Source organism: Rhodnius prolixus, unplaced genomic scaffold (assembly GCF_049639745.1).
Source record: "Rhodnius prolixus isolate KJV_2025 unplaced genomic scaffold, Rpr scaffold_7, whole genome shotgun sequence".
In the NCBI taxonomy this organism is placed as follows: Eukaryota; Metazoa; Arthropoda; class Insecta; order Hemiptera; family Reduviidae; genus Rhodnius; species Rhodnius prolixus.
The window spans coordinates 5,136,082-5,163,318 of record NW_027411582.1 but is presented as its reverse complement, the minus strand read 5'-3'; the positions used below and the strand labels follow the sequence as shown (position 1 = coordinate 5,163,318).

At 33.2% G+C, this 27,237-nt stretch overlaps 1 protein-coding gene across 7 annotated transcripts in view; it reads left to right on the top strand.

Annotated features, from left to right (window-relative positions):
• The window catches only part of mol (dual oxidase maturation factor 1 mol), a 155,123-nt gene that overhangs the window by 53,448 nt on the left and 74,438 nt on the right, over positions 1–27,237 (top strand). Inside the window, exons 1-6 of one of the 7 annotated variants that reach the window (XM_074112957.1) lie at positions 457–610; positions 803–1,013; positions 1,092–1,322; positions 2,356–2,437; positions 3,562–8,194; positions 15,559–15,670. The gene's annotated coding sequence lies outside the window, so the exon portion shown is untranslated. Of the gene's footprint in view, positions 1–456; positions 611–802; positions 1,014–1,091; positions 1,323–1,521; positions 1,627–2,355; positions 2,438–3,561; positions 8,195–9,353; positions 10,743–15,558; positions 15,671–27,237 lie in introns of those variants that run through there. The other 6 variants (XM_074112959.1, XM_074112958.1, XM_074112961.1 and 3 more) reach the window with 6 other exon arrangements.

Here is a 27,237-nt window from a genome sequence, read left to right as displayed (position 1 = left end):
GTCAATAACCTTACGTTGAACACAACGTAAAAAAGCTGTGCAACAATGGTACCAAAAAACGTAGATAAATAATAAAGCAATTTATCTTCAAAAACAATCTGTTTCTAGTTATCGCCTGCAGAACTTTTCATTTAATAAAAAAAACTAAATTATTCAAAAGAAAGTGTTAAAAAAATATATAGTCATTTGATAAAAAAGTAGAAATCAATATCTACCAAAGTAAAAGTTGAATCCAAATGAAAAATGAATATTCATTGTTCGAAAATTCTCTACAAACAGTATGTTTGTACATGTTACCGAAAAAAGAAAACTGTAAGTCTACAAAACGTTTTTAGTAAATAATATCCACACAAAACTGAGGTTTTATAAAAAGGATCCCCCCACAGGGAAAAATTAAAAATAATGAGCTGTCTAGCTAATCGGTTTTTATAACCTAAGATAACCAAACCCTTGACTTCCTTTATCAAGTTAACGTTCGTACTTTTAGGTTAGAAATCGTAATGGTTGCAATGTGGTTCAAACTGAACAAATTGTGCTTTATTTTAAACACAAATTATTTGATTAGATTTTTTTATTTTTGCCGAATTTGGATGGAAGTTATGTTGACCAAGTAAGTTTTAGATATGGAATCATTGAAATAAGAAAAATTTTGTTTAAAGTTTTGCTAAAACTATGATTTTTATTTGCATAGTTTTTATAGTTGATTTCAATATTTAACATCTTTGAAGTTCACTATTTATTATTAAATTAGTGCTTTGAATTAACCATTATTTTTATATTCAATTGTTAACCTAATACGTAGGCTTCTTACCTGAACATTTGGATGGTTTCTACCTGCATTCAGCCACTTTACAGGAACAATAACCCAAGTGAAATAAAGCACTCATAAAAACTCCAAACAATATGCCTGAAATTGGAAAGCATTGTTTTACTAACAATAAGCATTTACTAACAAAAAGAGCATGGATTTTTTTTTTTTAATAACGATACATAAGGACCTTGATTTAACCTAGGTATGTATTAGAATGAAACTTACTAACTTGAAAATAAATTTTCTAATTAGATAAAGAATATTTTATACTGCATTTTAGTTTAAAACTTTTGATTTATTAAGAAAGGAGTTACATACTTTTACATGAACCACGAATTAAGGATAGTTTTGCTTTCTTATCGAAGGATTATGTTATTTTGAAAACTGAAAGTGTTCAACTTCGAGGAGAAAAAAAAATCAAAATGAATAATTATTTGGGCATGTACAGGATTTTTTTTATAAGTCTAAAAGGCCCCCCCAAAAAATGAAATTCAACCAGACAAACATCCAGGTATGCTTTTATTAAATTAATATATTTTTCTAAAAAAAGAATGCTTAATGTTAATGGCTGTAATTGCATCATGATTTTATTTCTCTTTAATTTGACCTGCTTTGAGTTTTTCAAGTTCAGAGTATGGTTCATCAGAGTAGGAATTTTGTACAATTGTTCACTTTATATTTAAGAAATCTTATAGTATTTAACTGTTTAGGTTAATCGTGCCCATTATGAGTAAATTCCAACTTAACATCCTACTACTTACATAAAACCTGATGAATCCTGTCTTTGAAAAATACTTGCTAACAACTGGCAGAACGTATGGAATACTATTCAGTCTTAGTTGCATCCTAATTTGATTTATCTGATTTGCATGAAGGATCTCTTGAATTTTATTGCCTAAATGTAATGCAAAAGCTTTATAATTCATTTTAAACATTCATTAAATTAGATTAAATTAACAATACGCCATCTTGGATTATTTTAACTAAATTAATAGGCCAAATTTTTTGTTCTTAATTTTCTCAAATAATCTGTCACGATTTATCAAACATTTTACAAAGATTTGTTGCTTTTTATTAACTTAATAAATAAATGAGTTAAATTATGTAAGTTTCTTAAATTTATCTGATTAATTATGTAAAGAATTACACTTACATTTTTAAATCCAAATTCGACTTCGTGACCTCACAGAACTTGAAAAAGGGGCACTTCGGAAGAACATGTTAGACAACGTTAACTAAATTAAAACTTCTATATACATTCTATTGTAGACTTTTTTTCTTCAAAACAATTTAAATTTACTCTAAATAATAAACAATTATTGTTTAGTAAATTTTTACCATATATATTTTTTTTAAATTTAAAGCTTTTTAATTGCATTTAATTATATTATGTCACAATTAGACTAAGGAACCATTATTTTTGTTATGGTGACGTCATCTTTTTAAATTTCTAGTACAGTGACCCAAATTTTGTCTTGTGGCGTGACTTTAATGTTTAAATTTAATTTAGTGTATTGTTTAATTTTGTTATTAATCATTTTTAGCTTTTGTGAAAAAAATAAGGGCCGTTAAATGTGAAAATCCTGATAAATGTGAACCAGGGCAGGCCCGCTTCCACAAATTGCAGTATGTATCATTTTTTAAATACTTGACCATTTTCATGAAAATAATTCATTTGACTGTTTAAGAAAAACCTAATAAAGAAATTCAATTTTTCCTATTTCTATGCTCTTTTTTTTCAATTTATTTAGAGAATTATTGTTGTTTATCGCTGAGCTGCGAGGAGATAGTTGAAACTTCTAGATATATAGGATTTCTCGCTTGCTAATTAGTGCTGTTTTTTTCTGTATTATAGTCTAACCATTAATCTTTCATATAGAAAGAAAAAGTATAATCTAATGTTTTGTTTCAAGCGCTTAAGCTTTCTTCTACCACAGTCCAAACAAATAATCTCAGGCAGCTTAAGCGATTTTTTTTCCATAAAAAATCTGGAGCGACTTTCTCTTTCTCTAATAATAATAATAATAAAATTAGTGGATAAACTTGCTTTTAACATTGAATTTTGCAGCACGTTCAGTTACCCTTCACAATCTAGGTGTTGTTTTGCCTGCTATAAGTTGTACTTCAGGTAATAACCGAACGTGACTAGTTATATATACTGCCCGCCTCATAGCAGTGCAACTTTCAATCCGGAAATGTATGAGATTTTAATTTTTAATTTATTTTAAAAATAAATACGACTCTTAAGTCTTCTTTTTTTCTGAAATAAATGTTTCAAACGAATAAGATTTTTGATAGTATCAGCAGCTAGAAATTGAAAGTGTAATGTAGATAGTTGGAACAATTTACAAGTTAATTACAAAAATAAACAAGTTAATTAATTTAAATCAGATTTGAGAGAGTAAATTGTGTGAGTGCCTTTTTTTCAAGTAAGCTTTTAGTTCAATTTCCAATCAGGTGATAGGCACGTTTGTTTAACATACTGTACTATTAATAATAACAAAAATTAATAAAACCCAATGCCTAGTCCGAGAATAGAACCCAGTACCGCAACTCATCTTAGCTTTGCGGCCCTCTCCTCTAACTGCTCAGCTGTTTTGATGCCCTCGTTTTTCACAACCATATATTTTTGTTTTAGATATGAATTTCATGTGCATGCAAGTAATATTGTAAACAGTAAACTTCCAGAGGAAGAAGAACAGTGAAAGTTGGTGAAAGTTGACGCGATGTGTTTGTGTATATGTATGTAGAGATTGGAGACTCCAAGAGAAAGAGAACTCAATCTGGAGAAGGCGAGTAAGGGATTGTGATAACTATGCGCAGGCGTACGCAATGTACGCACAGCACGGAGAAGTCTTACATTCTGAGTGACATCACCTCCGTGCCGGAGCACGGTCTACAGAAAGTAGTCTGTCCGGCGGGCATCAGTACACCCGGCGCCGGTTAGTTCTGCCGTGTACCAGTCTGTTACCGCAGGCCGGCGGTCTTGCTTGACTGGTCAATTGTTACAGTTGTTTCTTGAATGCTACAACTCACACACTCAAAACGAACTCACTTCCAAACCCCTTCACCGGTGACCTTCCACAAGGACATCTGGAAGCGTTTCGGCACAATAAAAGATTAGCAACTTTTAAATATTTTTACTTTACTTTAATTTTTGTTCAATTTTGTCAATTTTTTTTAATTTTCACACTATCTGTGTTTGGAGTGCCTCGTTTGAACTCGGGAGAAAAATCGTATTAACTCTCGCTTGTCATTCTCTTACTATTAATTTTCAAGTGACAAATTTCATTATAATGAAATTTAAATTATTCCTTCTCAGAGTACTCCCTACCAAAACAAATTTTCTTTGGAAAAAGTAACTAGCATTGGCCCTCATGTACCATATACCCGCATAGTGTGGAGTTCTTGTGCACTGGGTGCTTTATTTTATATCGATTGTATTCTCCCCACAAGTATGTAAGACCATTCCTTGTACAGTAATCCCAGGTGGTGATAAAACAAATCATAAGGTTCTCCGCGAAAGTTTTAGGAGATAAAGTGGGAGCCAACAGTTAGGGATAACCCCTCCTGAGCCAACTTACTCTTCCACTTCATTGGTCACCCTAAAGTATCTGCAGAACTTCCCCCAAGAGGATAACTCAATACCTTCAGGATTTCTAGGAAGTTCACTTCATAGTGAAACTCATCTTACTTTCCCCATTGCTTTCCAGTTTTTCTGAGTTTGTCTTACCTAGATTGAGGAAGTATCCAGAAAAGTTCTAGGTAGAGAGGAGGAGGTCCAGTGAGTAACCAGATACTACACCCACTAATATTCCCTGTTCCCTTACATGTTTCAAATGCGGTGCCACAAATGAGAAAGTTAGGGACCCCTTTCAAGCCTGTTAACCAATTAGGTTCTCCAGGACTCCTTCTATTCTCCATCGCCTGGTTATCAACAGGTGTTTTTGGGTAGTCAAAAGCCCTTCTAACTAAGCCCGTGTTACTCAGGAAAGACTGTATTCGAGGGCGTGTCTAAGACTTTGTTCTCGATATAGTCTTCATCTTACTCACACTTTAAACTTACTTCTTTTCCCAAAGTTCTTACTGAAAACATTTTCATCAAGCTAAGAATTTAAGTGATATTTTTCATAATAGAACCGTACTATGTATTGAAATGACTCTTTAGGCTAAAATATCCCTTCCTAGGAAACCCTTCTAAAATAAATTTTCCCGAAAAAGAAGCAACTATTCTAGCCTTCCAAATATAGATAATACACCAATTATAAAGTTATCAATAGAATAGTTTTCCAGAGAATTGTAGAAAACTGATTCATGGTCAAATTTAGATAAAAAGCTGAGCTTTTTTATTTCTAATTGTTTTTATTAAAATTGATTTTTAAGGCAATTCCAGCTGGCTGTTGTAGCTGTCCTTTCAAAAACCAGTTTTATTATAGCGTACTTAGTATGATCCTAACTAACACTTAGTAAAATTGGTAATTTGGAATCATATCAATTGTAAGAGAAAAATCGCGCAAGTTTTACGTCATATTTAGAAAAGAAAAACTACTATTTCATATTTCTTACATATAGCAGAAGTTTGTTATTTAGATAGCTGTTTGATATTAAATATATAACGGCTGACATTTAAAAACAAACATGTCTGTTCAAGAAGAACAAAATAAAAATAAAAAATAAATTTTGAAAAGGGCGCTCGCTCGATCATCAAGCATCAACATCACCTTTTGCTTTGCCTTATAGATTATCCTTGTCTTGAACATAAATATAATCGATATCATAAGATTGCTTAATATTAAATAATACAAATCTTGATAGTATCTTGTTTTTTGTGGTAAAGCCTGTGGTAAAGTTACGAGGATTTACTTGTTACTCTTTATAATAATACGCGTGTGCCAACGCCAAATATAAAAAGGGATTTAACAGCTTCAGGCTATTATAACAGGTCATAACCTGATAAAGAGCTTACAAAAGTTGCAATAGCTTAAAAAAAAAAAAAAATTAACGTGTTTAGGTCAAAAGGTAAATACATGAAGTGGTATTTATGTGGTTAATATTAGTTTATTATTTTTCGTAATTGTGGGGGCCGCCAATAATAAGTGCGTCTGTTAGATTCTGACACTACTTATCTGTTGTTCATTTTAACTTTAAAAAAGAAAAGGGATCTTCATAAATCTGTTGCGGAGGTTTGCCCAAAGTTTCTTAGCTAGGGTGGTACTTAATCATGTAAATTACAAAATACTATATATGAATAGTGAATAGTAAAATGTATATTAAAACTTCTTTGAGGAAAAACATAGATCTAAGCGGAAGTAATACGTGTAAATAAAAGATTAGATTCTGATAAAAGTTGATTATTGTAACAAACTCAAAAGTAATGTTGTTCTGTGGAGACCAGGCCCATTTGTGGGGCAAAGTTCTCTTCAGCAATCTTCAAGTAGTTTTTTTTTTATTTCTGGTGCCTCCCTGAATTCAATTCGTCTGGCCATTTTCTCCACTGCTTTCCTATTTTCCTCTCCCAAAGGAATCCATTCAATTGTCCACCTATAGTTGGTAACTGACCTCTCCAATTTCAATGAAGCATCTTTGCAACTCCTGCCACGTCTATCCTTCTTGGACATTTTTCTCAAATCTCTTATCATTTCTTCTGTCTCAAATTTTTTGATACTCCTTTCCATGGTCCTTTAAGTGACTAAAAGGCGGAGAAGGTTCCTCTTAGAAGCGGCCCAGGTTTGAGCATCATACGAGTATGTCAATCAGAAAGACAATAATCTTCAGGAATGTCTAAGCAACAGAAATACTACTTTAGAGCCCAGAATTTCTTCCATGTCAGAGTGAGGCGTTACTGTTTTTAAACGAAATTATTTGTACTTTAAGTTTTTTACTTTTTTAATTCGTATAAAGAATTTTAGCAAAAGTTGTTAAAATATAACGAATGCATTACTTGTAAACAGTTAAAAAAAATAAAAAATTTGGAGTCTTGTCCTATCGGCTTCTGATTTTCTATTTTTAATGTTCAAATAGAGAAGGTGAGAGAGCTAAGAACACAAATTTTCAGACTCAGTTACCTTTAAACTATATTTTCTATCAAAACGTTGACCTAATTGCTGTACTTCCTCGTGAAAAGAAACACCAAGTGACGCAATCAAATGTTAAAATAACATAAAACGTGAATCTGGAATACTGCTATGGTATTAAATATTTAAATTAATATCTGTTTAAAATAAAATATCGTCATAAATAATATCTTTAATCAGATCGCCTGTCGGAATTAACTTTTGAGTGAAACTATTAATTAATTAAAGCCAATCATTATTAAGATTCCTGTAATTAAGATAAGCACTTAGAGCATCTAGACGGATTGGATGAGGGGCTGTCGTTGTATCATTATCTAATATTTTTATTTAATCGAATTGTTTGTCCGTATATTGCAGTAATAGAACTTTCTATTATGTCACTAGAAAGCTCAACGTCAGCTTATTTGGATTTAGAGCTTTCAAGTTCGGTACCAAAATCGCAATATTTCTCGCACTAGAAATCTATTAGTTCACAATTTTGGAATTTTCCCGCGACAGTTGCCTGATCCCCCCCCCCAGAATGTGGCCTTTTCAAGGAAAAATATTTCAAATAAAAACTCTAGTCATTAGACGGTGAGCAGTAAACAAAAGATTAAAGAAAAGCTCGCGAAATAAATAACAAAGGGGTTCCGGGTCTAAAAATATCTTGTTTCTGATTGACGAATATTCACCTAGGTCTAGGTCTTACAAAAAAAAAAATGCATTTAACTGTAACGTGGGCTTTCTTGTTAAGTCAGTTTATTTAATGCACGAAAATCCAATCCAAAAATTTGACGTAAGCGTACTTCCAATTAGAAGAAGTAAGAGCACTTTCTCTAACAATAATGAAAATAGAAATTCAAGAAACAATACATCATAACTTCCTTTTTCTCCAACCTTAATCGTCAACAAGGACAAATTAAAACAGGAAACAAATTAAATCCATTTTTCCCTTTAATTCTGTGTTAGAAGCAAGATTAATGCCTTTATGCTAACAGCTAAACAGGAAATATTAAAGTGTAAAAAAAATTGCTGAGGTAAAGCCATGACTTTATAACCGTGATTAAAGTGCAAGGTTGCAAACAAGAGAAGCTGCACTCTATCCGGAATTACGATTTTAATCTGCTTTACCTTTAATAAACGTGTAATGATATTTTTTTTTTTAAATTAACTTTAATAATTTCTTATCTTAATTTTTGCAGAAAACCTGAAAAAATTTGTTACTCTTGACTGGTGCTTTAAACTCACAATTTATTTGTAATTGACTGGGAAAAAAGTCACAGGAAAAATTACCAAAAAAAAAAAAAAAAAAAAAAACAATTTCGGCTAGGTAAGCAAGTCAGGTTATTAAAATATATTGATGTCTATCACTTTTTAAGTGATAAATTGCAAGTTTTAAATTAAAAATGTTCAAGGAGCTCCTATATTATGCTGTTGTCCTAATTGATAATCGCTTAGTATTGACGAACTCTTGGATATAGTGTGAAAGGCAAGTTTAGAATTAGCTCTAGTTAAACTATGGATTATGCAACTACAATTAGTGCAACTTCATTCGAGCAATTTTTCAGTTTTTCACGATTTTTTTTTAAAAAAATTGCTCCTAGCGATTATTTTTTTAAACTTCGAATATTGGTCTGAAGAGTGTATCTTCTATGGTAGGCACATACATGAAAAAACATTTTGCGCGAGGTGCCATCTTGAGGTTCCCTCCAAAGTGCCCCATGAGGGCAAGTCACTATTCCGCTAACTTTATGATACTAAGTCGAAAAAAATCGATTAAAAAGAAGTGCGTCTCATTTATAATAATTGTTTTTTAGTTTTTAGCAATTTTTTCCCAGATAGTATTAACTGAGATTTTCTTTTTTAGACAAATTGGGATATAAGGGCAGCTGCCATTTTCATACTCTTTTATTTTATGGAATTTGTTTCAATATTAAAGCTAATTGCATTTTGTGTACTGATTCTAAGTCGATTGCACTTTTATACCAGACTTTTTTTTCTTGTTCAAGAATTTGCAATAAATTTTATAAAATTGTTTCATATTTGGAAGCTTCAAAAATGGAAATTCAAATACGGATTTATTAATGGTTAATGAAGTGTTATAAATAAAATGAAAAGTAATGTCATCACCTTATATATACGTAATAATGACATACATATGTTCCGGATGTGCCATCTAAAATCTATAGACATACAAATGTAGTGAAAGTTGTATGACTTGGCAAAAAAATTGTATTTATTTTTTTTTTAAATTTATTTTTCTGCTTACATACAGTTTAGTATCATCTATTTATTTTTGAATATATAAGTATAAATATTTATCTACTTTTTATTGTGTTTTAGTTTGTATATACAGATACAAATGGATAAATATGAATTTTTTGAAATAATTACTTTTAAAAATTAGGGAATTGCTTCTAACTTCAGCATCTTTTAATGCTCAGTTCAATATTAGAAATTTTGTTTATTTTATCACCGATTACACATTTTAAGAGAGATGGGTTTGGTTAGTTTTGTTGGTAAAAAACGCGTTGAACTCGGGGCTATCGAGTGTCCTGAAATGGCAAATGAAATTTTAATTATTACAAACTGAGCCCTCGGAATATAATTGTGCATCTATTGTACCCTAGGCGATCCCTTCAGCATCCCCTCCGGTCCCAGATATCTTGGAAAAATCCCAGGAAGAGAAAACAGCGGGCTCCAGGAAGAGTATGTACGTTTCCAGCACCTGTGGTAACCTCCCAGCAGCCTGAAATCTTCCATCATTTAGGAAATGTGTTTGAGTTTCTCTTATCTCCCCACAGAACCTGCAATTGCTGTCTCATTCTAGACTTAGCTTCTTCAGATACCCTCTTGAGTCTTGTGAGGAAACCAGTCAGTTTATGGAATTTATATTCGCCTAGGACGAGATCACAACCTCTGACAGATCTTCGTGTGGCTCAGAAAGGGTGGTTTAGAGCGTAACTTTGCCAGACCTCTTCCTTTCTCTACAGCTGTTCACAGAGGAAACCATCCCTTATATATAGGTACAGGTCCCATGAAGAGGGGTTTAGGCGTTGACATTTTCTTAATTATGCTGACATGCCCCAACACCATGCAGGGTAATAGGCTGAACCCATCCTAACCCTAATAAAAATTACAAGTAATGGCAGTCAATTAGAAACTGCGAATAGCCCGTGTTTTTTTGAGGGTTTTGTTTATTTATTAAATCATCAATTTACTGGAGCTTAGAAGATCGGAAACAACAACTTGGCGGAACTTTATCTGGGTTTTGTTTATAATAAACCTTCTGTAACTAAGTACTCATAGGAAATAGTAAACAAAAGTACCCAAAACTATTTTTGACAACAATAAAAGTGGTTTAAAACTGTACTTAGCATGTTACCTTCAGCAGGGTTTCTTTTTCGAAAAATTGTAATTTTTTTTACTTAAATTTGTAAACAGAACATTAACCAAGTATCAATATAAAATAGTGACTTAAGTCCCTTAAGTGCATCTTTGAGTAGTTTGGTAATTGTTTCAATGAAACAGTGTTGCATTATTATTTGTGGCTCATCTAAATAGATATTTCAGTTAGGTATTTAGGTTAAGTTGGTCATTCTTCTTTTATGTGCCCTTCGTCACCACTGGTTTACCTCAGAAGCCATCCGCCATATTTACTAATTAATGGTCTTTTATTCTCTTCATTTTTATTAGTAATATTGATCAGTTTTAAAGAGCAAATATGTTTTATTAATTGTTTTTAAGTAATTTTGAGTGAGTGATAAAAACTTCAGTGTGTATATACATTGTTATTTATATAAAATCAGTAAAAAGTTACTATGCCTTTATCAGTTGCATTCAAGTTCAGGGAATGGCATTATTACATATTAAACCAGGTAGGATTAATTATGAAATATTAATTGTTAAATTTCAATTAAATGTTAATTCTTATGAAGTTATTAATTTCATTAAGTATCACTTTAAACATATATCTTATTTTAACAGCACTAAAGCAGATGTAATGACTTCAAAGATGAATTGATTCATGCTCTATTAATTTTAAGATTTTTAATTGATCTGTAAATTTTAGTAATAATTAAATTGTATCTATTTTTGGGATTGGTTGAGTTAATAAGTTCTCGATTATCTAGATTGTTTAAATTACAAAACTCACAAGACAGTGCTTTACCCTTTTAGTGGTCGCATGAAAAAAAGTTACGTCACTGCAGCTGGATGATAGTTATGGTGTTTATAGTATCTGATTTGTAGCATTTTAATTAATGAAATAATTTTAAAGTTTAGCATCATTCCTAAAGTATTCAGGAACTTGAACTACTTTGGTTCTACTATCTACCTGCGGCTACTTGAGAGGATTTTGAGGGCCTCTCCCATGTTACTTGTTATTTGTTTCAATAAGTGTACCAACACACTATATTTTTCATGTCCAAAGATTGGTGCTACTCCTAAGTTCTATTTGAATTCCTCGACTGAAAGTTCTTAAGACCTGTAATCCGTGCGACATGTGGAGAGTTTCAAGAATCGTGCTGAATTCAAATCTACGAAAACTATTCATGTGACAGGATTACCAGTTTTTCATGAATCGACCATTTAAATTGATTTTGCTAGTTAAATAATTGCAGTAATAATTTTTTTTTGTTTCTACAAATGCGATTAAAATATATCGATATAATCAGTATTTATTAATGCCCACTTAATAAATGATCATTTATTTTATAAAATCTTATCTTCCCAAGTTCTATTTAATTGAATACATATTTTAAAGTATCAGGATAAGCTGGTTTTAGTATTTTATTGTGGCAGTTAATTTTTATTATTTTTGGCAATTAATAGTTAATTATTTTTTTGTTTTGTTTGTCTGAATCAAAAGGCCATAAGTATAGACTGATAGAGATGATAGACCATTAAATTTTGCAGATAAATCAGAAGAGCCCAGGGTATTAATAGATTTTTATCAAATTTCGAATTCTTATAGTTTTAATAATATTAAGAAGGAGAAAAATTGTAGCTGAACCTTATTTCTAAGTTTCTTAATTTTGGTGACATCCTATTCTTGTGTTCGCGTGCTCTCACATACATAACAGGCCGGCCAATTAGCTGTACGATTGCAATAATGAATGCCTCTTATATTTTGGAGCATTAAGGAAAATTGATGTTTAAAGTTAGAAATTCTCTTTGATGTTAATACCAGTACCACCTCACATATGAGTACAAAGGGAACCTCTGTTCGCTCATATTCTGTTTCATTATAGAAGAAGTCAAACGTACGTCCTTAGAGAATTGCATACAATGATGATGTACAATAAAGATAATAATGTATACAATAGCGATGAAGTTCCTTTATTTGTCAATAAATTCACGAAATATAGTCAAGGAATTAATGACTCCATATCTTTACAATGTTGCAAATCGGCTAACTACTTCACAGCCAGCTTCATGATCGTTACTCGCGATATACGTGTCTCTTTATCATTCTTTCTCTCTCTCATTATTATGTAATCCATATAGTAATAATAAAATTGATAATTATTGCTATTACTTTCGTTTATCCTAAGAGAAACAAAAAGAAAATATGTTGTAATATTCTTTTTTTGTTGTCCTAAATTATTCTATTGTCTTCTATTATCTTTTAATTTTGTATTATTTATTTTTATTTTCATAAATAACTTAATGAACAAATCTGTATTTGCGCCATCATCCAAGGACTGACTGGACTACCTTCTGAATTATTCAGATGGACAGTTCATAGTTTGGTGATAGCTGAAAATTCTGTGTGATTTACTGGCGCTGCATTTAAACTTACTCTTGCTGAACTGTTGTATTGTTGTGGGGCTGATTTCCGATTTTGATTTTTAATCGGAAATTTCCGTTTTGAGAAAATTCAAATGATGAAAAAATCACAGAAAGTTGAAATTTGATTTTTCGCGATGGTACCGGAGATTTCATATGATTTTGGTATTTTCTTTTTCTTTTTTGCTACTTTATGCACTGATTGCACTTATTTAGATCTTTTAATTTTCATTTGGAACATTTTTTCAAGGAGACTTCGTATAACAAGGGCAGTTCAGAGACGGAGAAAAGTGTTAAGGCTTTCATCTAGAATGCTGTGTCGGCTTAAAAAGTGTTTTTTTACGATTATATTTCGTCTTCTTATGGTCATTACAAAAATTAAAATAATTGAAAATTTCTCTTCAGAAGTACATGTTTATTGCATGGATTTTCACTCATTAGAGATTTTCCCGATAATATCTTCTAGAATTTTCTTCAAACTTCTTGTATACTTTTCTTGCATTCACTCAGATTTATGTACAGAGATACGAGGGTCGTTTGAAAAGTCCGTGCAAAGTCAGAGAGATAGCACTACTGGCGCGTATCGAGGTTATGTTTAGTTAGTAGCATCTCTTGGAAGAACACACACCAAGTTTCAGCCAGATCGGTCTATTTCTTTGTGTTTGGCATTCGTTTGAATCGAGGAAGTCGAGTGATTTTCAAAAAATGGACGAAAAAGAATTTCGTGTGTTGATTAAACACTATTTTATGAAAGGCAAAACGCCTCAGGAGACTAAAGAGAAGCTTGATAAACATTATGGTGACTCTGCACCTTCGATTAGAACAGTTTATAAGTGGTTTGTATTATACAGGTGCATATTATTCATCGTTATTGGACCGTTTGAAAACTGAGCTGCAAGAAAAACGCCCACGATTGGCCCACAAAAAAGTCCTTTTCCATCACGACAACGCACCAGCTCATACCTCAGCAGTAGTGGTCGCAAAATTAATGGAAATAGGGTTCCAACTCGTTTCACATCCCCCCCCCCTATTCTCCAGACTTGGCTCCCTCGGACTACTATTTGTTCCCCAATATGAAGAAATGGCTGGCGGGAAAAAGATTTTATTCAAACGAGGAGGTGATTGCAGAAACGAATGGCTATTTTTCAGACTTGGACAAATTCTATTATTCGGAAGGGATCAACAAACTAGAGCAGCGTTGGACGAAGTGTATAAGCCTAAAAGGAGACTATGTTGAAAAATAAATAAGGTTTACCCCAAAAAATTAAGTAGTTTTTATTTTTGCACGGACTTTTCAAACGACCCTCGTAGTTTTCTCTCTTACACACACTGTTACATTATGAAAATCCAACTTTTTCGCTAGCACGTCACGTAAAAGTACAATCTCACAATACGATTATTTATTTTATTTTTTTATCGCATTACGATTCGTATCTTGTAAAATCTCAAAAGAAATATAAAAGCAAAATGAAATAAAAAAAAAGAAGTGATAAATTTGTGTAGATAAAAAAGAAAGAGATTAATTCAAAGACAAATCATATGAAGGCAATATATAAATTTTTTTATTACGAGATCAAGAGAGCACTGGTTTCTACTAATTATTTATTTATACAGAGTATGCACGTGTTCAAAATCAGATTAGGAGATTTTAAATGTGTAGATTATAAGAAGAAAAAAAAAAAATGTAACTGTCGTTTATTATTATCTCCTTAAAATAAAAAATTAGTTAATATGTTTACGGTTTATTTAGACGTGACTATTACTACATATTTATGTAATTGTTATTATTTATTTTGCGCTACTGTACTTTAACAGCAGGAAGTTGGTTGTGCTTACTTTTTTTTCCACAACTTTGTTGTCCACAAATATTTCTTCCGAACATTCAAGTCCTTTCTTACCAACATTATACAGGTTGTAACCTGTATATCCTACAGTAACCTATCCCTTACTTTTGAGAGTACTGTCTAAACATGCGCAATGGCCGAAAAAGGCGATTTGAAAAAGAAAAAAAACCTTAAGAGAGCTCGAAGCGAACAGTTCCGGTTTAATCTCAAAATCCATAATCTGCACGATCACACTTCCCTTCTTAGAAGTGTATGAGTAAGTTTAAGTGAATCTCCGTCCGTGTACTTCCTAATATATTCACAATACTTTACCTCTGTCCTAATTGAACATCCCTCAAATAGAATTTTCTGCTAATGTCTGATTTTTCCTTTTAAGCAAATTATCTCTTTGTTATTTCACAGCCATTTCCTAAACCTGTTTGATTTCCTCATTCTATTAGTGGTGAAATTAATTTTTACTTTTAATGAATTTGACAGAAAATGTAAATACGATGGGTTACTCCAGAAATTTTAATCAGATACTAATTTGTAATTTCCTTTAAAATTCTTGGGATTCGTTTTCTTCCTAGGAAGAACACTCCATTATGGGATAGTCACGATTACAGGGAAGATAAACAGCAGTTTGAAAGCACAATGAGTCGCCTATATCCGCACGCTTAAGAAACTATCGTTTCTTCCTAAAGGTTTTTCTGTTCTAAAAGAATACCGCAGACATGGTGTTTCCCCTTATTCAGCTGGGTTCTAGCCATTAACCCCAGCTGCAGGCCATCTTCGAACCATACAATTTCTTTTGGTCTACATTTTTTTCAGCCTGCAGTTTATTAGATCTTTTTTGAATTTGTCTATCAGAACATCACTTGAGATGTGTTTCTACAATGTAATTCGATAAGTTGTGAATCTCTTATCAAATTAAGATCTGTCATGAAATGAATATATAAATAATTCTTTTTCCTTAGATATTTTAAAGATGATTCTCATTTCATGTTTTGGGGGAAATTCTTGTACTTTCAATCTTTTTTTTTGTTTTCCATACGTCACTTACATAAAAATTTATTTCCAGATCAAACTACATCGAATAAGGTGGTGGCGAAATTCAACCAGTCACGTCATCAACTACATGACGTAGGAATGCATGCCTGCAGCAGCTATTTTCCCAGCATCCCAGTTTTGAGGTGAGTTCAGTTTTTCTTCTTTTATTTTATGTTCTTCTTGATGTTGTGACGGGATTTAAAATAATTTCTGATCGTTCATAAACCGTTGCTAGAGTGGGCTTTGTCCTACGTTTCAATTAAACGGTTAAAAGCCTTAATCCCTTCGAAGCCACCTCCTTCTCTGGTTGTTTGCTCTACCTCCTAGCCAGGATAATCGCTTCCTTTCTTAGATAGAATGCTTAGGAACTTCATGTAAACAATGTTCATAACTGCCAAGAAGATGACTAGGCGGTGTCAGATGAACTGACTCTGAAGCAAGCCTCTGAGATCTGTCGAAACGTTGAAATACTCCTTCCAGGCTTCTTGATTGTCATGATATAACTTAGTGGCAGACGTTTGAATTGAAAGTGATCGTCTGGTAGCAACAGAATTTTTCTGGCGATGACTGACGCCTGAGAAAAACATGACTTCAATGACCTGTCTTGTGCAGAGTTCTATTGCAGGAGAATGGTCAGGCTTTCTCTTCCAGTCCATTTGAGTGGAAATTCGGTTTTGTGTCCTGTAAAAGATAAAGGATGATTGAATTTTGATGCTAAAAATCCCGAATTTGATTAGGAAACCTCCCACAATCGGAAGAACTACTTCACCTTATTATTTTCATTTTTTTGAAATTTTCTTGTAAGATGGCCTCAAATGATTTTCTATTAAACTTTTCATGCTCATCGAACCTAGTGATGGTCTTCTTGGGAAATTGCTCAAATAAACTTTTGTCTGAGCAAATTATTCCTGGGCAAATCGATTAAAGCGCCTTTTTAAGAGGATAGGTGAACATTTTCCCTCTGAAGCCCCGTTTCAAACTCTTTGCAAGTGTTTTATGTTAAAGAGGGTAGAAAATGCCGAGTTTGTAGGGAAATCTAAAAGAACCTTTAATATTTAATACTTTAACGGAAGTATCACGTTGTGAAGTCTTCGTTTGGAGCATTCTTTTTAGGTGTAAGTTAAATTGTTCAACTCTTCGAGAATTTTGATAAGAGAAATTCGTGCTAGTGTTCATCTGTTATTTAAATAAATGCCAATAATAAGTGGATTATTTTATTTGATTTGTTTATTTTTTTGTAAATATAAAAAAAACAAGATGCATCCTGTTTAAAACCTACACTTAATACTTAAAACAGCCATTTAGAAAAGATCAAGGCTTCTTGGGCGATATTTTTAATGACGTGTGGTGAATCACGTCTCAAATCTCTCACTCTGCTTCACACGAATTGTCTTTGTATTTTTTGTCGCTTGTGTAACGGATGTTAACTACTTTTAATATTTACTGACCATCGCGTCCCATTTTCTTCTTAGTTGATTCTTGATTAGTTATGTGATTGCACAAAACCATTTCGCATAAATCCAAATCCAATATTAACTTTTAGAATTGAATAAAATTTTATAGAAATTGCAATTTACTAGATTTTTACTAAAAATTATTGTGCTTAAACATTCCATTTTAATTGGACGGGGTGATGGGCCAACCGTTTGTATCGGTCTCTAATAAATGGCTCATTAAAACCTTTAAATTATTCTTACTAAAAGTGAGTAAAGTAAAGCCTATTTTTTCAGGCGGGGCTTAACGTCCAACTACCAAATTAAGTTTCGTGGACGGAGGCGACTAGCAAACATACTTAACTGTAAATTTCTCATAAGACAGGGAAATCGAACCCATTAAACCAACAATACATCTTAGCTTTGCGAGTCTAGCCTATAACCGCCTAACATACTTTACTATAAATTACTCATATTAACCATTAAATACAATCCAAGGCCTAAGACCTGGAATCGAACCCAGTACCACAATACATAATTAACTTTGCAGGTCTTGCCTCTAAATTATTATTACTAATTTTATATGAAAAGAGTTAAGAATTTAAGGTGTTTTGAAATGGACATTAAACCACAAAATTTAATAAGTTATTGCTGTTAAATAATCTGAACAATTTTGAATCTAAAGGTACAATAATAGGGCGTATTTCACGTAACATTTGTTTATCTCAGCTTTTGATCTGATCAGGATTTGAATTTATTCTTGTGGCATATTATATATAAGGAGGAGCTGTCTGTGTTTCCGTTCAATATCTAGCTTTCAATATCTTGAAACGATCCGTGAAGAGAATAAAGATGCTGATAAATTATTATTTATTAGTTGTAGCTACGTGGTGTAAATTGGTAAAACCATTAGAATAAGTAATTTTTTTCCCGTAACGTGAATTGCGCGTAGTTAAAAAGCAGCACTGAGTGTACTTTATTCATAGAATCATAGCTTTTAGAACCGTGCGTACATAAATACGTCACTTTACTGTAGAGAGGTAAAAATAAAAATAATAACGCCTCCTACACAAAGTAAATACGTAATGCTTGTTGAGAATAGTGGTATAAGAGAGAGGTCATGGCATCTAGCGATAGGGAGCCTAAAAAGCATTTGACCCTAACAAGGTCGGCTAGAGAATTGGTTAACTTGGGCATGAAAGATTTTTTCCATTGCTGCTAGCTAGTTAGAGAAACAATAATGCATTCTCTTACAGCGATTTCCAATTTATTAACGATCATAGAGTTCTGACGTAGCTAAAGGGTTGATGAGATACGTTTTTAATTTTGTTGAAAGAAAAATTCCTCGGAAGTTCTTTGGTCCTGTGAAGGAAAGGACGTGGTTGGGTGTTAGGCGTATTCCCAGAAGATTGCTCGAGGCAATTTTTGGTAAAAAACGCGACAGTGGATAGACCAAGACTGATATGGATGAATGGGGGTCGCCAGCGATGCAAGAAGCATGCTGGAAATAAGAAATAAGAAAAGCGTTCGCCAAGAACCGAGAACAGTGTCACTCATTGAGGAGGCTGTGACTCCTCTAACCGCTGTAACATCTCCTCTAACTATCGTAGAGGCTTAAATAATTTTATGACAATGTTCCAGACAAAAAAAAATTATAGTTTTTATTGAATTTATTGCATTTTATTGGTTTTTATTTCTGTTATATTTGTGATCGGTGCTCAAAGTTGAACTGTCGAATCTGAGAGATGCTGTCGCCGCTGTTTTCGAGAAAACATGTTTATAGTAAAGAAGCACTTCCGGATGATCGTTTTCGAGCTTATATTTCATTTTTGAGTTACGGTGATACAAACACACACACCGGATTCGAGAATATCATTTACAGGAACACAACCACAGTTTATGTAATTCAATTTTTTTTTAAACATGTAGATTTTATACTTAAAAGAAGTTGAATTTTAATAATATACTTACATTTTAAAGGCATCATTTTCAAAATTATCTCCAAAACTACCAAGTTCTCAATACTTTATACGAGTAATCGATATAAGTAAGTATCGATAAGTAATCGTAGTTCAATTTTTTTTTTTTTGTTAAAGGAATAATTTCGTAAACTGGTGGAAAGAGCAAATCGTGTGAGTGTTACAATCAGGTTTAAAAAAATAAAATAAATATGTCTACCTTCATGAGATCCTGTAGCGTATCAAACATTTCTTTTTTCTTTAAATTAATAATAATACAGGCTGTGGGTGTACTTGTAAGTTACGTGCTTTAACTTCCATTGCTGTAACAGTTGTGCGCATAAACCTAAAGCCCCCGTATAAGTTATGAGGTATTTATTAAATAATAATAAATAAATAAAAAAAAAAAATTAGGCGTTAAAAAGAAAAATTACCCTTAAATTAATATTCTGACAGGTGTAAATAATCTTTGTTGAGTATAAAAGTTCACGCACGTTGATAAATCCAAGGTGAACTTCCATTTTCGGGGATAGAAACGATAGATTTGAATCGATTACTTAATAGCTATGGGAAAGAATGTAATAAAGGAATTAACATTTATTGGTTCCGAATTCAATATAATGGTAGAACAATGTAAGTAGAACAAGAAATAACTTTAGGGCAAAGATTCTTTATTATATGTTTTGGATATAAACTATAGACTTCAATAAAAGTAATAATATGTTGGCATTGTAAAGGAGATAATAAGATCTGTGCAACATCCGTACGTTTTTAAAAGATGCCTTGTCTAACCTTTTTTTTTTTTTTTTTTTTTTTAAATGATTTAAGGCGCGTCAACATCCAAGGTTATTAGCGCCCGGAGCTTTTTCCAGTGCACTGCCGGCCTCCGGACAGTGTTCTCTCGTTACAGACAACACTGTCCATCACCGGACAGTGAGCTGTAAGAAGCTCCTAGGAAGAGAAAATCTAAGGGTCAGCTGCTGGATTCGAACCCGGGACCTCCGCGTGGGAGTCCAGTATGCTAACCTCATAGCTAATCCCTTCCCTTTGTCTAACCTTAGGCGGTTTGCCTCCGGAGATATCACCATTGATTAGAAAAGGATAATAATTCAGGCAGCCGATAAACAAAATATGTTTTACTCAATATTGGGTATAGCTTTTTAATCTTGGAGTTAATTTGATCCTAGTAGAGCCAGATGAGTCCTCAACTTACCCAGGTATTATTCTATAGTAGTTCAAGGAGGGAGAAGTTGAAGTTGACAGTTAGGGAAAGTATGTCGCTGGTGCCAGTTCATGTATCCACTCATTGACTTCCCTAAATATTCTGGAGAATACACCTGGTAAGCTGTCTGAGAAACGATGAGCTCCTCACCCATGCTGCGGCCTTAAAGCTCTTTTAATATTGCAAGAGGCATGACATGGTCTTCCTGGGTGTTGGTGGAAAAGTATGGCGCTAGCGAGTAGTCATCCAAAATCGCCAGTTTCTCCTTATCCTTTAGGACTTCCGTAGAGAGGAGCCTGGGTGGTCGGGGGCCCGAGGAATGTATATCCCATAGAACGCTACTAACCATTTAATTTTGGGGTAAACCCATTTAGAATATCTGGGGGGAGAAATTCACTTGGATGAGTTTGTGTGGATCATCGAGCGAGATTAAGCTAGAGTACCGACTCCATTTTAGATATTCTCTACTTAAGGAGCTTCTTACAGCCGAGCGTCTGCTGATAGACAGTGTTTACTGTAACGAGAGAACACTGCCCGGAGGCCGGCAATGACCTCAAAATTTTGACGTACCTTAAAAAAAATAAAAATATTGCAAGACAGAATGATTGCCCATTATCAATATGGTATTGCAGCAATGTTATTTTAATAAATTGAGCGAACAAATAACCATGGCTTCCTTAAATATTACCCACATATTGTGATTATCAAATAATATAGAACGTTATGTGCACACAGGTGTTTTTAGATCTGTTTGTATGCCATGTACATACGTACCACTATGCAGTATTACCACAATCACTTTATAAATAATAATAATAATAATATTAAATAATAATTTATATATAAATATTGTACTTATTGTAGGTAAATTAATTTTTCTATTTTATTATTACAATATATTTCGTTATTATATTATAATTAATTTCTATTACTATTATCTATGAAGCTGAATGAGTGAGAACATGTTGAAATTACAGTACGTGCGTTTCTGTATTGCAATTGGAATTTAAATTTATGCAGTTTATATTCTCACAGACATTTTTGTCCGTAGAAATTGTTAACAATTTTTTTTTTTTAAATCGATTTTCTCTTACTACCCTTTCTCGAAGTTGTAACTTTTTCACCTTTTTAGGAACATTAAATTTTAAAACAATGTAATTCTTTCGGTCTCAGAATGTCCTCAAACGAATTACGTTATTGTAATTTACACTAGTTCGTAAGTTAATGGCTAGCCAATTAATGACCCGCTCTTGCCTATAAATTAAATCTTCTTTTCGAAGCTGTCATCTCATCGACATCAACCTCTCATCTGCAGCTAACAACACAGTTAGCCATAATGTTATGCGTATATTTCATGACTTTTAATTTGACCGCTGCTGCTATAATTGCGCCAGTCAAGTTCATTCTTATTTATCATTTCAGAATTCATGTTTCCTCCATCAGTCTTGGAGAGCAATCAAGAAATATATTTCTCCACTCATGTTCCTGTAATCTCCAATCCTGTTTTCGTAATTGAGTGAGCAATCAATACTTTATTGTATCTGATTATGGGGGTTGTAAACTTGCTTTAATTGATGTGGTCTTTCAGTAAAAAAATGCCTAATAAAGTCAAGGAATGTTTTATTAAGTAACTCATTCGTCATCAGTTTTAGGACACTACCATTACTACATAGACATATGTTAAAGATTGCGGGACATTGCGTGTTTTCAACTAGCTGCTTTAAAAAATAAATAAATAAATAATATATTATTTATTTTTTATTATTATCATTTTGCATAAACTCTTATCCAATATCTTAATCGAAATCTGATGTTTATAGTTAAAATTTAGAAGGCCATGCATGGAATTTTTGTTTGTTAGTAATACTGGTTAAGGGGTTGAATGAGGGGAGGGAAATTTGAAGTGTCAAGGTTGGTACACAGAAAGATTCAAATCAACCAATCAGAAAGAGATTATTGTATTTTGATAATTGTTCGTATTTTATCTCTAACATATGTGTGTGTGTGTGTGTGTGTGTGTGTGTGTGTGTGTGTGTGTGTGTGTGTACGAGGGTCGTTTGAAAAGTCCGTGCAAAAATAAAAACTACTTAATTTTTTGGGGTAAACCTTTTTTATTTTTCAACATAGTCTCCTTTTAGGCTTATACACTTCGTCCAACGCTGCTCTAGTTTGTTGATCCCTTCCGAATAATAGGATTTGTCCAAGTCTGAAAAATAGCCATTCGTTTCTGCAATCACCTCCTCGTTTGAATAAAATCTTTTTCCCGCCAGCCATTTCTTCATATTGGGGAACAAATAGTAGTCCGAGGGAGCCAAGTCTGGATGTGAAACGAGTTGGAACCCTATTTCCATTAATTTTGCGACCACAACTGCTGAGGTGTGAGCTGGTGCGTTGTCGTGATGGAAAAGGACTTTTTTGTGGGCCAATCGTGGGCGTTTTTCTTGCAGCTCGGTTTTCAAACGGTCCAATAACGATGAATAATATGCACCTGTAATAGTTTTACCCTTTGTAATAGTTTTAGTTTCACCAGATAGTCGATGAGGATTATTCCTTGCGAATCCCAAAAGACAGTCGCCATAATCTTTCCGGCCGAAGGAACGGTCTTCGCCTTTTTTGGCGCAGATTCCCCCTTGGTAACCCATTGTTTAGATTGTTCTTTGGCCTCAGGAGTGTAGTGATGTATCCATGTTTCATGCACAGTGACGAAACGACGCTTAAAGTCCTGCGGATTCTTCTGGAACAGCTGCAAACCGTCCTTGCAACACTTCACACGATTTCGTTTTTGGTCAAGCGTGAGCAATCGCGGCACCCATCTTGCGGATAGCGTTGTCATGTCCAAATGTTGATGCAAAATATTATGTACCCGTTCATTCGAGATGCCCACAGCACTATCAATCTCACGCACCTTCACTCTTCTGTCATCCATCACCATATCATGGATTTTATCAATGATTTCTGGAGTAGTAACCTCAACAGGGCGTCCAGAACGTTCAGCGTCACTTGTGCTCATATGGCCACTCCGAAAATTTTGAAAACCACTTATAAACTGTTCTAATCGAAGGTGCAGAGTCACAAAAATGTTTATCAAGCTTCTCTTTAGTCTCCTTCATAAAGTAGTGTTTAATCAACACACGAAATTCTTTTTCGTCCATTTTTTGAAAATCACTCGACTTCCTCGATTCAAACGAATGCCAAACGCAAAGAAATAGACCGATCTGGCTGAAACTTGGTGTGTGTTCTTCCAAGAGGTGCTACTAACTAAACATAACCTCGATACGCGCCAGTAGTGCTATCTCTCTGACTTTGCACGGACTTTTCAAACGACCCTCGTATATGTGTGGGTGAGGAAGGGTTTGAGAATTTAATTTTTTTCCCCTTTTTCCTTTTAGCATACCTTTTGGGGTGCTGAAAATGCTCAAAAAAAGAGAAAATTATAAGAAAAATTATTGATCTACATGGCACTTCCGGTTCACGAATCCCCCCCTCCCTATAAACAATAATACAAAAAAAAACGGAACACATAGATTAAATTATCAGGGATTTTTTTTTTTGTTAATTTGACCCAACCACAATCCTTTCCTTTCTGGGAGGAGATAAATAAATAAATCTTACAAGAAAGTAAAAAAAAAAAATAAATAAAATAAAGAGAGAGAGAGGGAAGCATATTTGCCGGCTAGGAGAGTAGAGGACTAAATGTTATTCCAAGCGCGTCCAGTTGGTAAAGGACTTGTACCCATAAAGGAATTAGGACAATGATGCCCCTCTCCGCTGACAACCTTTACACGGTCGTTTGTATTCTATAAATAGATAATGGCATCATTACCCACTCGCTGGGTTTTCTTGTTTATTTTTTTATTATTTTTTTTTAATTACGTAAAAAAAAAAAGATTTAGCATCCTTCTGAAGGTATAAATTTTTAAAAAAATATTATTCTGAAAGTTTTTTTCAAATTTCTTAAAACAGGTTCGGATCATCCATAGATTATACATCATCATAACGTTTATAACCATCTGAGGAGGTTCTTTAATGTTCTTTATTGACCAAAAGTCGTGTTTCCGCTCTTTTACTGGTCAAAAGTTATAGTCGAATGTCCTTAAAAGCCATAATTTTTTTTTAAAAAAAATTTTACTTACTAGTAATAGAAGGATTTCCGGTCGTGCTAAATTTTGATTTTAAAATTTCACCGGAAGTAAGTACTTTTGAGTACGATAAAGTGTTTTTTTTTTACGAATTTCTTGATATTTTTATTTTTTTAAGTTTTTTTGTAAGGTTTACTCGAAAACGGTTACAATAACACAATTACAGTAAAAACAAAAAGGTTTTGAACAATTTAATGGTACTTTTGGTTGACCCAAACACATTTTTAAAAAAACCCTACACAGAGAACGAGAAGCAAGCAATTTGTTAAAACCACTTTTTCCTGTCCTCGCACCGGGATATAACCGGTGAAATCTCTGAACAGATATCTGCACGATTACAATAACTTCTCTTACTGTTATAGTTGGATTAGAGAAAGTAAAAACTCGAGCAGCGAGTAAGAATTTAAAATAATTGCTCTTAAGAAATGTAGATAGTTTTTTTGTTTAAAAAAAAGAAAAAAGAACACATGCTATCATGATCTAGAAGTGCTACACTGAAGGTGAATTAACAAACATGTAAACTTATTAAGTGAAAGGAGATTGTTTTTTTTAAATCCTTTTATTAATATTTTTCTATCAGTTTAGTGTTGTAATTTTTTATTATTATTATTATTATTAAGAGAGCAAACTTATACAAACTTCCTGTCTGCACGACTAGCACATTGCAACTTGTTAGTGCACACTCACACGCGGACAGAGTCACTTCCTGTCGTCCCTGCCCCACTATGTATGAAGTACCTGACCTCGCCACTATTTACAACGTCACACTTTACACACATACATAAAACAACGTACAAGTTGTTGCATCTTATTTTTAGTTCCGGCCTTTTAACCACTTGGAACTTGTCACTTAAATGGCGCTATTCATATTTAATTAGTCATTTTTTCCTGTCCATTTTAAATATCAGTTATTTTTAATTCGATTCAAGAAAATTAAAGACTAACTTATGACATATTTCTTTTTGAAAATTGATGGTTTTGGGAAAAGGGAAGTAGAAGAAATTTCAAAGTAGCTAAATGGTTTTGGCGTGTGTTTGTGTGTGAGTAAACGAAAAATCTCAGATGCAAAAAAAAAAATTTGCCGGAAGCCGAATTACAGGAACTGAGATTAGACCCTCCTAGATACATTTATATAAAATTGCACAATTTATGAGCAATTGTTAGATTCATTTTAAATTCATTCACGAAATTTTTATAATGTATGTCATCCATATAATTTTATGCGTGTATACATCTTCACGTTACTTTGTGCATGTGACGTAAAAGCAAACAAAATAACGATTTCGTATTTCCGTCATATCTATATTGTATTCCGGATTTTTTTACTAATTCAGTTATTTAAAAATGACAGTAGTAAAAGAATCATATCTAAAGAAAAATTAAAAAAGCTACCGATTTTATCATTTTTTAAGCATTTTTATACATTTTAAAGAACGTCCACCAGGGGCGTAATTATCAAGAGAGAGAGAGAAAGACTTGAGGGTTAGTGAGGACAGTGAGAGAGAGCAAGCTTGACCTTTCTTTTTATTGAAGTAGTAGAACATCAGTTGTTTACTTTATTTTTCTATTTTTCCATTCACTTTATATCAATTTAAAAAGAATACAAAAATACATCTAATGCCTGAGCAAAATTGTAATTTGCTGCAAGTTTCAAATGCCTATGTCTCCTGTGTTTTTGGTGGAATCTCTTGGAGAATATGTGCAATTGTAGTACCCATTTACCTCTACAATTGACCATAATTGCAGTTTTGTAGCAGTAATTTTGTAGGGAATATAAACTGATTAATTTAAAAGTTTTGCATTAGCTTCAAAATTTCGAATGGCTGTATCTCCTGCGTTTTTGGCGGAATCTCTTGGAAAATAAATGCAATTGTAGTACCCATTTACCTCTACAATTGACCATAATTGCAGTTTTGTAGCCGTAATTTTGTAGGAGATATGAGGTGATAAATTTGGGTGTTTTGAAGGTGATAAGTTTGGGTGTTTTGCATTACCTTTAAATTTCAAATGCCTGTATCTCCTGTGTTTTTGGCGGAATCTCTTGGAGAATATGTAGAATTGTAGCACCCATTTACCTCTACAATTGACCATAATTGCAGCTTTGTAGCAGTAATTTTGTAGGAGATACAAGGTGATAAAGTTTGGGTGTTTTGCATTAGGTTAAAATTTCAAATGGCTGTATCTCCTGTGTTTTTGGAGGAATCTCTTGGAGAATACGTAGAATTGTAGCACCCATTTACCTCTACAATTGACCATAATTGCAGCTCTGTAGCAGCAATTTTGTAAGAGATACAAGGTGATAAAGTTCGGGTGTTTTGTATTAGGTTCAAATTTCAAATGGCTGTATCTCCTGTGTTTTTGGAGGAATCTCTTGGAGAATACGTAGAATTGTAGCACCCATTTACCTCTACAATTGACCATAATTGCAGCTCTGTAGCAGCAATTTTGTAAGAGATACAAGGTGATAAAGTTCGGGTGTTTTGTATTAGGTTCAAATTTCAAATGGCTGTATCTCCTGTGTTTTTGGAGGAATCTCTTGGAGAATACGTAGAATTGTAGCACCCATTTACCTCTACAATTGACCATAATTGTAGCTTTGTAGCGGTAATTTTGTAGGAAATATAAGGTGATAAAGTTTGGGTGTTTTGTATTAGGTTCAAATTTCAAATGGCTGTATCTCCTGTGTTTTTGGCGGAATCTCTTGGAGAATATGTGCAATTGTAGCCCCCATTTATCTCTAGAATTGACCATAATTGTAGCTTTGTAGCGGTAATTTTGTAGGAAATATAAGGTGATAAAGTTTGGGTGTTTTGTATTAGGTTCAAATTTCAAATGGCTGTATCTCCTGTGTTTTTGGCGGAATCTCTTGGAGAATATGTGCAATTGTAGCCCCCATTTACCTCTTGAATTGACCATAATTGTAGCTTTGTAGCGGTAATTTTGTAGGAAATATAAGGT